This window comes from Ictidomys tridecemlineatus, chromosome 7 (genome assembly GCF_052094955.1).
Source record: "Ictidomys tridecemlineatus isolate mIctTri1 chromosome 7, mIctTri1.hap1, whole genome shotgun sequence".
Taxonomy (NCBI): Eukaryota; Metazoa; Chordata; class Mammalia; order Rodentia; family Sciuridae; genus Ictidomys; species Ictidomys tridecemlineatus.
In genome coordinates, this window is record NC_135483.1 from 164272720 (window position 1) to 164287209 (window position 14490).

At 39.6% G+C, this 14490-nt stretch overlaps 1 long non-coding RNA gene across 1 annotated transcript in view; it reads left to right on the top strand.

Annotated features, from left to right (window-relative positions):
- LOC120892789 (uncharacterized) overlaps positions 1–14490 on the top strand; it is a 227707-nt gene that overhangs the window by 39904 nt on the left and 173313 nt on the right. The window contains exon 2 of the long non-coding RNA XR_005737561.2: positions 10017–10087. This is a non-coding gene — a long non-coding RNA (uncharacterized LOC120892789). The remainder of the gene's footprint in view (positions 1–10016; positions 10088–14490) is intronic.

Here is a 14490-nt window from a genome sequence, read left to right on the forward strand (position 1 = left end):
AGAAGAGACAGAAAAAACAGAGTCCTGAGGAAGCTTGGCAAGTCCAAAAGGCTTAGGAGCATATGGCAACACAGAGGGGAGGGAGGTCAGAGCAAGAAGAGAGAATAAAAATATCAGGCCCTAGAGTTCTTTTTTTTTTTTTATTGTTGGTCGTTCAAAACATTACATAGTTCTTAATATATCATATTTCACAGTTTGATTCAAGTGGGTTATGAACTCCCAATTTTACCCGGTATACAGATTGCTGTGTCACATCAGTTACCCTTTCATTGATTTACATATTGCCGTTCTAGTGACTGATGTATTCTGCTGTCTATCCTATTCTCTACTATCCCCCCTCCCCTCCCCTCCCCTCCCCTCCCCTTTTCTCTCTCTACCCCCTCTACTGTAAATAATTTCTTCCACTTGTATTATCTTGTTTTACCCCTCCTTTCCTCTTATATGTAATTTTGTATAACCCTGAGGATCACCTTCCATTTCCATGCGATTTCCCTTCTCACTCCTTTTCCCTCCCACCTCTCATCCCTGTTTATTTTTTATTTTTATTTTTTTTAAATTTTTTTATTGGTTGTTCACAACATTACAAAGCTCTTGACATATCATATTTCATACATTAGATTGAAGTGAGTTATGAAATCCCAATTTTACCCCAAATGCAGATTGCAGAATCACGTCGGTTACACATCCACAATTTTACATAATGCCCAATTAGTAATTGTTGTATTCTGCTACATTTCCTATCCCCTACTATCCCCCCTCCCCTCCCCTCCCATCTTCTCTCTCTACCCCATCTACTGTAATTCATTACTCTCCTTGTTTATTTTCCCATTCCCCTCACAACCTCTTATATGTAATTTTGTATAGCAATGAGGGTCTCCCTTCATTTCCACGCAATTTCCCTTTACTCTTCCTTTCCCTCCCATCTCATGACTCTGTTTAATGTTAGTCTTTTCTTCCTGCTCTTCCTCCTTGCTCTGTTCATGGTTGCTCTCATTATATCAAAGAAGACATTTGGTATTTGTTTTTTAGGGATTGACTAGCTTCACTAAGCATAATCTGCTCTAGTGCCATCCACTTCCCTGCAAATTCTATGATTTTGTCATTTTTTATTGCTGCATAGTACTCCATTGTGTATAGATGCCACATTTTTTTTTATCCATTCATCTATTGAAGGGCATCTGGGTTGGTTCCACAGTCTAGCTATTGTGAATTGTGCTGCTATGAACATCGATATGGCAGCATCCCTGTAGCATGCTCTTTTAAGATCTTCAGGGAATAGTCCGAGAAGGGCAATAGCAGGGTCAAATGGTGGTTCCATTCCCAGCTTTCCCAGGAATCTCCAAACTGCTTTCCAAATTGGCCGCACCAATTTGCAGTCCCACCAGCATGTACAAGAGTACCCTTTTCTCCACATCCTCGCCAGCACTTGTTGTTGTTTGACTTCATAGTGGCTGCCAATCTTACTGGAGTGAGATGGTATCTTAGGGTGGTTTTGATTTGCATTTCTCTGACTGCTAGAGATGGTGAGCATTTTTTCATGTACTTGCTGATTGATTGTATGTCCTCCTCTGAGAAGTGTCTGTTCAGATCCTTGGCCCATTTGTTGATTGGGTTATTTGTTATCTTATTGTCTAATTTTTTGAGTTCTTTGTATACTCTGGATATTAGGGCTCTATCTGAAGTGTGAGGAGTAAAAATTTGTTCCCAGGATGTAGGCTCCCTATTTACCTCTCTTATTGTTTCTCTTGCTGAGAAAAAACTTTTTAGTTTAAGTAAGTCCCATTTGTTGATTCTTGTTATTAACTCTTGTGCTATGGGTGTCCTATTAAGGAATTTGGAGCCCGACCCCACAATATGTAGATCGGAGCCAACTTTTTCTTCTATCAGACGCAGAGTCTCTGATTTGATATCAAGCTCCTTGATCCATTTAGAGTTAACTTTTGTGCATGGCGAGAGAAAGGGATTCAGATTCATTTTGATGCAAATAGATTTCCAGTTTTCCCAGCACCATTTGTTGAAGATGCCATCCTTCCTCCATTGCATGCTTTTAGACCCTTTATCAAATATAAGATAGTTGTAGTTTTGTGAATTGGTTACTGTGTCCTCTATTCTGTACCATTGGTCCACCCGCCTGTTTTGGTACCAGTACCATGCTGCTTTTGTTACTATTGCTCTGTAGTATAGTTTGAAGTCTGGTATCGCTATACCGCCTGATTCACACTTCCTGCTTAGCATTGTTTTTGCTATTCTGGGTCTTTTATTATTCCATATGAATTTCATGATTGTTTTATCTATTTCTACAAGAAATGCTGTTGGGATTTTGATTGGCATTGCATTGAACTTATAGAGGACTTTTGGTAATATCGCCATTTTGATGATGTTAGTTCTGCCTATCCATGAACAGGGTATATTTTTCCATCTTCTAAGGTCTTCTTCAATATCTCTCTTTAGGGTTCTGTAGTTTTCATTGTATAAGTCTTTCACCTCTTTTGTTAGGTTGATTCCCAAGTATTTTATTTTTGGGGGGGATATTGTGAATGGAGTAGTTGTCCTCATTTCCATTTCAGAGGATTTGTCGCTGATATACAGGAATGCATTTGATTTATGCATGTTGATCTTATATCCTGCCACTTTGCTGAATTCATTTATTAGCTCTAATAGTTTTTTTGTAGACCCTTTTGGGTCTGCTAGGTATAGAATCATGTCATCTGCAAATAGTGATAATTTAAGTTCTTCTTTTCCTATTTTTATGCCTTTAATTTCTTTCGTCTGTCTAATTGCTCTGGCCAGTGTTTCGAGAACTATGTTGAACAGAAGTGGTGAGAGAGGGCATCACTGTCTTGTACCAGATCTTAGAGGGAATGCCTTCAATTTTTCTCCATTCAGAATGATGCTGGCCTGTGGTTTATTGTAGATTGCTTTTACAATGTTGAGGTATGATCCTGTTATCCCTAATTTTTCTAGAGTTTTAAACATAAAGGGATGCTGTACTTTGTAGAATGCTTTTTCTGCATCTATCGAGAAGATCATATGGTTCTTATTTTTAAGTCTATTGATGTGGTGAATAACATTTATTGATTTCCGTATATTGAACCAGCCTTGTATCCCAGGGATGAATCCTACTTGATCATGGTGTATAATTTTTTTGATATGTTTTTGAATCCAATTTGCCAGAATTTTATTGAGGATTTTTGCATCTAGGTTCATTAGAGATATTGGTCTGTAGTTTTCTTTCTTTGAAGTGTCTTTGTCTGGTTTAGGTATCAGGGTGATGTTGGCCTCGTAGAATGTATTTGGAAGTTCTCCCTCTTTTTCTATTTCCTGAAATAGCTTGAAAAGTATTGGTGTTAGTTCCTCTTTAAAGGTTTTGTAAAACTCTGCTGTATACCCATCCGGTCCTGGGCTTTTCTTAGTTGGTAGTCTTTTGATGGTTTCATCTATTTCCTCTATTGTTATTGGTCTGTTTAGGTTGTCTATATCCTCCTGACTCAATCTGGGCAGATCATAAGACTTAAGAAATTTATCTATGCCTTCACTATCTTCTATTTTATTGGAGTATAAGGATTCAAAATAATTTCTGATTATCTTCTGTATTTCTGAAGTGTCTGTTGTGATATTGCCTTTTTCATCCCGTATGCTAGTAATTTGGGTTCTCTCTCTTCTTCTCTTTGTTAGCATGGCTAAGGGTCTGTCGATTTTATTTATTTTTTCAAAGAACCAACTTTTAGTTTTGTCATTTTTTTCAATTGTTTCTTTTGTTTCGATTTCATTAATTTCAGCTCTGATTTTAATTATTTCTTGCCTTCTACTTCTTTTGCTGTTGTTTTGCTCTTCTTTTTCTAGGATTTTGAGATGAAGTATGAGATCATTTATTTGTTGGTTTTTTCTTTTTTTAAGGAATGAACTCCAAGCAATGAATTTTCCTCTTAGAACTGCTTTCAATGTGTCCCATAGATTCCGATATGTTGTGTCTGTGTTTTCATTTAACTCTAAGAAGTTTTTAATTTCCTCCTTGATGTCTTCTAAAACCCATTGATCATTCAGTAACCTATTGTTCATTCTCCAAGTGATGCATGATTTTTCCTTCCTTCTTTTATCATTGATTTTCAGTTTCATTCCATTATGATCAGATAAGATGCATGGTATTATCTCTACTCCTTTATATTGTCTAAGAGTTGCCCTGTGACATAATATATAATCTATTTTTGAGAAGGTTCCATGTGCTGCTGAGAAAAAAGTGTAGCTACTTGATGTTGGGTGGTATAGTCTATATATGTCAATTAAGTCTAGGTTGTTAATTGTGTTATTGAGTTCTATAGTTTCCTTATTTAACTTTTGTTTGGAAGATCTGTCCAGTGGTGAGAGAGGTGTGTTGAAGTCTCTCATGATTATTGTATGGTGGTCTGTTAGACTCTTGAACTTGAGAAGAGTTTGCTTGACAAACATAGCTGCACCATTATTTGGGGCATATATATTTATGATTGTTATGTCTTGTTGGTGTATGGTTCCCTTGAGCAGTATGAAGTGTCCTTCTTTATCCCTTTTGATTAACTTTGGCTTGAAATCTATTTTATTAGATACGAGTATGGACACTCTTGCTTGTTTCCACAGTCCATATGAGTTATATGATTTTTCCCAACCTTTCACCTTCAGTTTGTGTATATCTTTTCCTATCAGATGCGTCTCCTGTAGGCAGCATATTGTTGGGTCTTGTTTTGTGATCCATTCAACTAGCCTGTGTCTCTTAATTGGTGAGTTTAAGCCATTCACATTTAGGGTTATTATTGAGATATGGTTTTTTCTTCCAGCCATATTTGTTTATTAATGTTACTAAGCCTGATTTGTTTTCCTCTTTGATTACTTTCCCCCCTTTACTGTCCTACCTCCCATTGTTGGTTTTCAATGTTATTTTCCTTTTCCTCTTCCTATAATGTTTTGCCAAGGATTTTTTTAAGAGATGGTTTTCTAGCTGCGAATTCTTTTAACTTTTGTTTATCGTGGAAGGTTTTAATTTCATCTTCCATCCTGAAGCTTAATTTCGCTGGATACACGATTCTTAGTTGGAACCCATTTTCTTTCAGTGTTTGAAATATGTTATTCCAGGATCTTCTAGCTTTCAGAGTCTGTGTTGAGAGATCAGCTGTTATCCTGATTGGTTTACCCCTAAATGTAATCTGCTTCCTTTCTCTTGTAGCTTTTAAAATTCTCTCCTTATTCTGTATGTTGGACATCTTCATTATAATGTGTCTAGGTGTGGATCTCTTATGATTTTGCACATTCGGCGTCCTGTAGGCTTCTAGGATTTGGGATTCTGTCTCATTCTTCAAGTCTGGGAAGTTTTCTTGTATTATTTCACTGAATAGATTGTTTATTCCTTTGGTTTGGAGCTCTGTGCCTTCCTGTATCCCTATTACTCTTAAGTTTGGTCTTTTAATATTATCCCATAATTCTTGGATGTTCTGCTCATGGTTTCTTAGCAGACTTGCTGAGCTGTCTATGTTCTTTTCAAGTTGAAATACTTTGTCTTCATTGTCTGATGTTCTATCTTCTAAGTGATCTACTCTGCTGGTAGTATTCTCAATTGAGTTTTTAAGTTGGTTTATTGCTTCCTGCATTTCTAGGATTTCTATTTGTTTGTTTTTTATTACCTCTATCTCCCTGTGAAATTGATCTTTTACTTCCTGGATTTGTTTATGTAGTTCCTTGTCAATGTGATCTTTCATTGTCTGATTTTGCTGTCTCATGTCTTCTTTGAGACTCCAGATCATCTGAAGCATGTATATCCTGAACTCTTTATCTGACATTCCATCTGTTGCAGCTATTACCTCTTCTAAAGTTGAGTTGACCTGCATTGCTTGTGGTCCTTTCTTTCCTTGTCTTTTCATACTGCTCGCGTTTTTTTCTGCTTAGTGAAACTGTTGTGTTTTTGAAATTTACCCCCTATTTATTTATATTTCTCTTGTATAGTTGGGAAGTCTCCCTTGCAGGGCCAGTAGTGGCTGTGCTCCTCCTCTAATTAGGGTGGTCTGTCTACCACACTGGTCGGTCGCAGGTCTGCCACCCCCTGCGGGCGCGGGTGGCAGCTCTGCTCTGCCCCCACTCCAATTATGGTGATGTAACTACCACGCCCTCGGGTCGTTGGTCCTGATCCGGATGTGGGCAGCGGCTCTGCTCGATCCCCACTCCAATTGGTATGACGTGTCTACCACGCTGGCAGGCCTCTAGACCTGTTCTGCTGGTGAGTTGCAGGTCTGCCCACCCTGTGGGCTCGGTCGGCCGTTCTGCACAGCCCCCACTCCCAATGGGGGTACCTGACTGCCTCTCCAACGGGTCGCTGAGCCCCCTCCGGACACGGGCGGCGGCCTTGTTCCACCTCCACTCCAACCAGTGTGACGTGACTGCCTCGGTGCTACATGTCCCCCACGCTGGCAGGCTACCAGGCCTGTCCTGCCAGTGGGTCGCAGGTCTGCCTACCTTGCAGGCTCAGACAGCGGCTCTGCACAGCCCCTACTCCAAATGGAGTAACTTGGCTACCGTGCCGGGTCGCTGGTCCTATTCTAGGCGTGAGCACCCAGCAGGACCCTGACCGAGAAGTAGTCACCGCAGGTTCCCCAGCCCTAGGCCAAAGCAGCTTCGGGAGCCAGAACCTGGCCTCTCCGATCCTGATGCACGCTCCGCTGGGGGCTGGCTCCAAGGAGCGCCCCCCCACCCCCCCTCCCCCGCGGGTTCCCCAGCCCCAGGCCAAAGCAGCTCCGGGAGCCAGAGCCCGGCTGCTCCAAGCTCTCCAAACTCGGTGCACCCTCCGCTGGGCGCAGGCTCAAAGATCCAGTCCCTGTGGGCTCCCCAGCCCCGGGCCAAAACTGTTCCGGGAGTCAGAACCCAGCCACCCGGAGCTCAGCGCACACTCCACTTGGAGCTGGCCTCCACACGCAGTCTCCGCAGGTTCCCCAACCCTGAGCCAAGGCAGCCCCGGGGACCAGAATCCGGCCACTGAGAGCCCGGCACACGCCTTGCCAGGAACGAGCCCCCAGGAGTATTCTCCACAGGTTCTCCAGCCCCAAGCCTGAGCGATCTGTCTGGGAGACGCAGGCAAATACCAGCCTGAAATCACCTGTTCCGTAGCTGAATGCGCTGAGATCAGTAGAGAACAGGGATGATTACATCATCTCTCCAAGATGGCAGCTGCTCTCCTCCTCCATGGTCCGACCGGTGTCGGGAACCAAACTGGACCGCTTCTCTAGGCCCTAGAGTTCTAATGAGAACACACAGAACCTGCAAACATGAATTGCATCAGTATGGGAAGTTGAATATAAAAACATTAGCATAGAAATCTGCAAAGGATCTTTCAAATGATACTTTCAATTACACACTTGACCCAGCCAGAAACAGTTGTCTTGGTTCCTTAAAAAGACTAGATAGTGACTGACAGAGACAGGCTGTCACAGATACATGGTGTTCCCATGAGGCATATAGCTAATACAACTGAAGAGGTGTGTAGCTTGACCTCAGGGATCTTGCGAATGACTCCAGATCTGGCCAGGAGCGCCCCTAAATTCAAAACATCAATTTTCATTTGGGAGGCAGGATGGGTGGAAAGAATAAACATCTGACCACCTATAGAATATTTCCTAAACACAAATTCCTCAGGACCCACTCTGGATCTATTGAATCAGAACTTTTGTAATGGGATTGAGAATGAGTGTGGGATCCCAGATAATTCTAATATGCCCAGCATGCCCCTTCCTTACTCTAGTGGAGAACTAGTTTTATGTATAACATGCCCATCCCCAAGGAGAGAAAGTTGTAAGAGAAGAGACAGAATGGATTCATAAGAAAAAGTTCAGGGCTGGGGATGTGGCTCAAGTGGTAGCACGCTCGTCTAGCGTGCATGCGGCCCGGGTTCGATCCTCAGCACCACATACAAACAAAGATGTTGTATCCGCCGAGAACTAAGAAAAAATAAATAAATGTTAAAATTCTCTCTCTCTCTCTGTCCCCCTCTCTCTCTCACTCTCTCTTTAAAAAAAAAAAGTTCAAATTGTATCAAAAAAGAATGTTTATATGTATTTTGAAAACACAATCTCTACTCCAAAAAGTATCTTCCTATACAAATATATGGTGTGTGTGTGTGTGTGTGTGTGTGTGTGTGTGTATCAGAAATACTTTACTTTTACTTTTTCTCCTTTTTTTTTGGATAAAATATATTGGTGAATTAATATGTATATTCACTTACCCATATTTTCTCATTAGTCCTGAAATCAAACTACATATTATTATCTCAAATTTACAGACAAGGAAACTAACAGACACAGAGAGATAAGTAAAGTGTTAATGTTCACACAGTAAGTGATTGTATTGGGCTTCAAACAAATCTCTGCCTGATTTTTATTATTCTGTTGTATAAATTATGATAATAAAATGAACAATCCAAGGAAAAGAGAGAAAATAAGAGATTATTGAAATTAAAACAATATCCAGAGACTATCCAGGAAAATATCTCCAAAATTAGGAGGAAAATGGAGGATCAGAAAGTCTGGGGTAGAGGTGGAATACTTGCTCATGTTAATGAGGAATGGGGTATACAGCCACGGGCACAGGTAACAAGAAGGTAACAGGAGAGGGGCACTCCCTCCTCAGGAAGAAAGCAGGCAAGCAAAACTGTGGGTGTTAATAAGCCTGAAGCTGAGGGAGACCCAGATAGCCTAAGTTAAAGTCTGATGGTCACTACTTTCTTAAGAAAATAGACCTTGACGAAAGAAAGTGAGGAGAGGGCAGTTCTGGGAGGAGAAGTAATTACTTTAAGCTTCCACAATAGTGAGTGGCAGGTCCAGGCAGCACACTGAATCTGTCTCAAAGTCCCTGTTCTTTCTCTGACTCAAGCAACAGCATCACTGACTTTTCTTTGTGCAGTATTGTCTAATAAAATCCTGATATTATGCCTTTCTAGTTAAGTGCCCTCCTTGAAAAGTAATTTTTGTCACAATTAATTTGATGGATGCTGGGAGACATGACAGCTTTTTACATTAAACTAAATTGTTTCCACTTCTCTGCAGTCATCTCTTTGCTTCCAAACTGCGTGTCCCAGAGTCCCTGGTTGGTTAGAATCTATGATCTTTGATGCCCAATATGAACTTTAATTTGGGAGAAATCCCTCACTTTCTTGGAAACTATGTAAAATTGCTATCAATTTTTGGTCTTTCCCTTCTCCCCCTCAATTATCTTTCAAAAAAGAAGAACTAACTCTCTCTCTCTCTCTCTCTCTCTCTCTCTCTCTCTCTCTCTCTCTCTCTCTTCTGGGGTTTTGGGCTGCTGTTTGATTCTGAAATAACACAATAAGGAAAATAAATTTTCTATCCCTATTAACTTAAGCCTTCTCTAAGCAAAAGTATAGAGTACAGGCTCCCTAACTTGTGCTGGCACATATTCATATTTCCAGAGAATCCATTGGACTTTTGAATGCTGAATCCCTGTTGCCCGCCTAAGTTTCCCTCCACATACCATCTGTATGACAATAACACTGCTTTTCCTGCTAAAATAGAAGCTCCATTCAAAACACCCGAAAGAAAGAGCCCACAGATGTTCATGAAACACACAATGATCCTAGGCTGATTAATTTAATACCCTTTGGAGACACGCTAGATCACTAGGCTGCTGCTTTATTTGGGAAGCTGTACCTTCCCTCATTCTAGCCCCTGTGTGTTTCATTTTGATTCTACTCAGGGCAAGGCAGACAATACCCTAGATATATGAACAAAAGAGCTGAACCAAATATTATTGCCTCCTTGATAAGAGTATCAATGCTTAGGAAAGAAACCTTCAGTAGCAAAGTGGAAATGATACGTGAAAGGACAACTCATGTAAGGAATTCATAAACCATTTCCTATATGCCAACTGACTTTATATATTTGTGATTTTTAAAAGGTATTACAACTTTTTAAATTTCCATGATATATGATTACCTAGAAAAATAAATCTTCCTACTTTATTTTTATTTTTTTTTAATATTTATTTTTTAGTTTTCGGCGGACACAACATCTTTTGTTGGTATGTGGTGCTGAGGATCGAACCCGGGCCGCAAGCATGCCAGGTGAGCACGCTACCGCTTGAGCCACATCCCCAGCCCAAATCTTCCTACTTTAGCTCCCAATAAACAAAATAGAGGTATCTATCTAAAATTCAACAAAAATACTGAATTATGTATTTGTTTTGTTACTTCATCTAGTAAATGGGTCTAAAGAAGAGTTTGATAAATCTTTTTAGTAAAGGTTCAAAGATGAATATTTTAGGTTTTGCAGGCCATTTGTTTTTATTGCAACTAATAAATTCTGCTATTGTAACACAAAAACAGAAAATATGCAAATGAATGAGCATGACTGTATTCCAGTAAAACTTTATTTATAAAACAGGCAGTGGGCTGGACCTAATCTATGGGCTTCAGTTTGCTCACTTTTAGTATAGAGCTTTTTGAGCATAAGCTACATAGGACAAATGAATCCTCTAATATACAAAATTTGTTAATGAATGATAGGAAAAAATAGCTACCCTTGTTGAAGTCAGACTATGTGATAGACATTGTGCTAGGAATATAAAAACGCTGTCCTTGAGTTTGAGAAACTAGGCTCAGATAGCTTAAGTAACTTACTCAAGATTCCCTAGCCAAGCAGTGGGGTCTTGTAACCTGCACTTGTATTGGTGGGGCTTTGGCATAATGGTTAGGTGACATAAGCAGTATTTGTATTTTGCCACTTATAAAGTGCTTCAGCTCAGGACTCCAGGAACTATTTCCTCAATTTCATATAAAAGTTGAGATGCTAAGCAGTCTTAGGGCAAAAATCATAACTGATGTCCATATGTTTTCCCCATAGCTGTACAAGGAAGTACTAGGTGTGGATGGGCCCAGGCGCCTCAGTGCTTTCATTCAGATCTCAGTCATGCTATTTGCTACTGGGTCTGGACAGGCTGGAAAATGTCCCTGTACTTTAGTTTTCTCATCTGATCTTACCACCTAATAAGGTTCTTATGCATATTGAAGGAGTTTAAGCACAAAGTGTTTAGAGTAGTGCATGATAAGTATTGTTATTTTAACACCAAAGAGAGCCCATGGCAAAAAGAGACTGCTTATATATGTAGATGACGGACAAGACCTGTAATCAACAGAAAAAAATAAAGGAAGACAGAAAGTAGTAAAATATATATGTGTGGTAAGGACAGGGGTTTCAAAATGATATTGTGCAAGTAAGGATATATGTACAGAATAAATTTAAAATGACAAGCCTATAAGCCCACTTAACCATGAGCATTTTGGGTATATTGCTTTCCATTTTACATCTATTTCTATTTCCTTCAGTGTGTTCTAGAAATGCTTCATATGTTTTCCAACCTTCATTTTAATACTGAAATAATGATTTGCGATCCACTGAAGGTGAATGGAAGAGGGTCAGCCACTTCTTGAATATGTCTTAAAACCCTGGGGGAAATGACTTCATGTCCTGCCAGCCTGGCTACTCTCCTTACTCTTGTTCTGGGTTGCCCCAGGCTTCTTTCTTAGCACCTCTTTAAGTGTTTCTCTAGGTTTGTTGCTCATTTATATCTGCTTTGCTACAGAGCGTAGGAACCAGATCCTTCTGTTATCTCCCATAGTCCAGCACAAAAAAAGTCATGTTTAACCATTTTTAATACCGAGGATCACACAAAAGATCTTCAGGGGAAAAAGGAAATCTATGACTGAGTATCTGGCATTACTGTGTCCATAACCATGTGTAAACCCACTGGATCACTTTTCTGAAACTCCTTTGCTATTATTGCCAAGAAAAAAAATACCAGTAGACAGTGTGGTGATGACACTGTAAGCCCTATGCAGGAATTGTGTCTACATTGCCTAATACGGTCTCTTTTTCACTTGACACTATGCTTTGACACTTAGTGAGGTTCCATAAATATTTGTCACTAAAAGGCATAAAGGAGCTCCATAGAGGCTGACACTGCCACAGTGAAAGCAGAACTTGGTAATATTATACAGAACACTGTTTGCAGTTGGATTTGTATTATTGCACTCATTCAGAACTTCCCCAAGGCCAATGCCCTAGGCTTTTCCTGTCCCCTTGCTCCAGCCCCAACACATTTCTGTTTTATCCTGGAATTCAGAAATTGCTGCAGTTTTATAAATAACATCTTTTCATCTCTAATATGTAATGAAGATAACAATTTACATAGTTAAGATCAAGGTATACCTTTGATCTGGATCCTATACCCATTTCCTGTCTGCCTTAAAAATATTTGTCACAGGATTTTTAGTGACTGCAAAATCATAGAGTGTGGAAGATGTTCACAATTTTTACTTAATAATTCCTTCATCATGTATTTTGCTAATATATATATTATATATATGCATATGTATGTGTATGTGTGTATATATATATATATATATTTATATTTGTCCATTATTTATACTATTTCCTACACTTGATCTTAGCCAAAAGGCTGAGAAGCAATTATACTATTTCCTTAAGACAGATTTCTGTGCCATGAATAATGACCATCTCAAAAACATTTTTTTTTGATAGTCCTTGTACCTCTTGCCAAATTATTGCCCAGAAAGATTACCCACATTTATTCTTTTTTAAATATTTATTTATTTGTGTATATATTTTTTTAGTTTTAGGTGGGCACATTATTTTGTTTTTATGTGGTGCTGAGGATCAAACTCAGTGTCTCATACATGCTAGGCGAGCACTCTACCACTGAGTCCCAGCCCCAGCCCCCACATTTATTCTTATAAGGTACAAATATGCTCGTCTTACCAAACTGTCCCCAGTATTATCATCATTTAAAAATTGCCCCCCAGCAGCTCAGGAGGCTGAGACAAGAGGATCAAAAGTTCAAAGCTAGCCTCAGCACAACAAGGCACTAAGCAAGTCAGTGAGAACCCTGTCTCTAAATAAAAATACAAATAGGGCTAGTGATGTGGCTGAGTGCCCCTGAGTTCAATCCCAGTGCCCACCCCCACAAATTGCCATTAATCTGATAGGTGCAAAATAAATTGTTAGTGTTATTTTGCCTTACACTCCTAGTTACTAGTGAGTTGAAAGAATTTTTTAGGAGCCAGGTTAGCAGTTCTTGCTTCCAGCATTAATAGGTTCCACAACTATTAATATGTGTAAGCTTTCTGTATATAATTTCCTTTAAGACCAATGCCCCTGCTGCGGAACAGAAGGCCGTGATGGATTACGCAGCCCAGTCTCTGCCATATGTTTGCTGCTTATTATTAAGCCCAACTACTGAGCAAAGAAAGACATAATTAGCCTTTTTGGGAATTATTTTAAGCCTTCAGCAGTAAAAGGCCTAAAGTTGATTTATTTCCCAGAATCTATTTGTATTCGAGGCCTTTTAAAGTCTAGTCAGACTAAATGACCAGGCATGATTTCAACCTTCTATGACAGAGTCTCTGAATTTTAGGAGATAGTCAAAAATAATCGCCTTAGTGCTTTTGCCCTTCTCTAAGATACCAGTTGAAGACAAAAGATTGAATCATTTGGAAGGAGACAGAAGCACTAGGGCACTAACAGAGACAGCATGAGCTGAATTTATTTCAAATTACCAGTCGTTGAAATTGAAGGACTGAGCTCTGGGCTGAGGGAGCTAGCTCAACTGAGGGCGGAACTCAGCCTATGCTGCTAAAGTGGGAATTAGGAGAACACGCTCTCTGTAATAAAGATGCAAGTTCTTTCATGAGACTGATTTAATCAAGAAAGTTACTTCTGCCAGTGATTAGCCTAGGTGAGTCTTGAATCTGTGCTTGCCAAATAAAACCAAGTTGTCTGATTCTAAAACCATACTGCACGTTATTTTGCTTCTAAAGACCTTATTGTTTCACAATGATAGGAATGGATTTTTACCCCCAGAGCACTTGGAAACACATTGTAATTCCCATCCTTACTCTCTTCCCAAATTGTTGTCTAGATGGTTTTGCTCATTTGTGCTGTTTTTCATCGATGGCACATTTGGAAACAAAATCCTGAGGTTGTCACGGGTCTGCACGTATTTACATAGTTCACAAATGCCAAAATGATAAACAGTGTGCAGATGTTCCACAGGACAGTAACCCAGTCTGCCTTTGGCAGTTTCACACACAAGCAACTAAACACATCAGCTCTAGAAATAGACGCAGCAGCATGAGCTCACTGACTTTTCATGCAAAAGTCAGGGGCTATGATTAATTAAAACCAGAAGCTTATTACTTTTAAAGATAACATAATGATAACAATTCTAAAATGTTCCTCCTTCTTACAACCCCAGCCTGTTTTGGGAAGCCAGAGAGTGAGAATATAAAAACAGCCTGATACAAGTTGGAGCCAGTGTCCCTGCCTATTTATTTATATGCTCATGCAAATATTTATTAGTCAGAGGTAGTATGTATTGAATGAATACTGAATGACTATACAAATGAATGAATGATTGGAATAACATTTTTAGTTCTGTGTTGACTCAGTT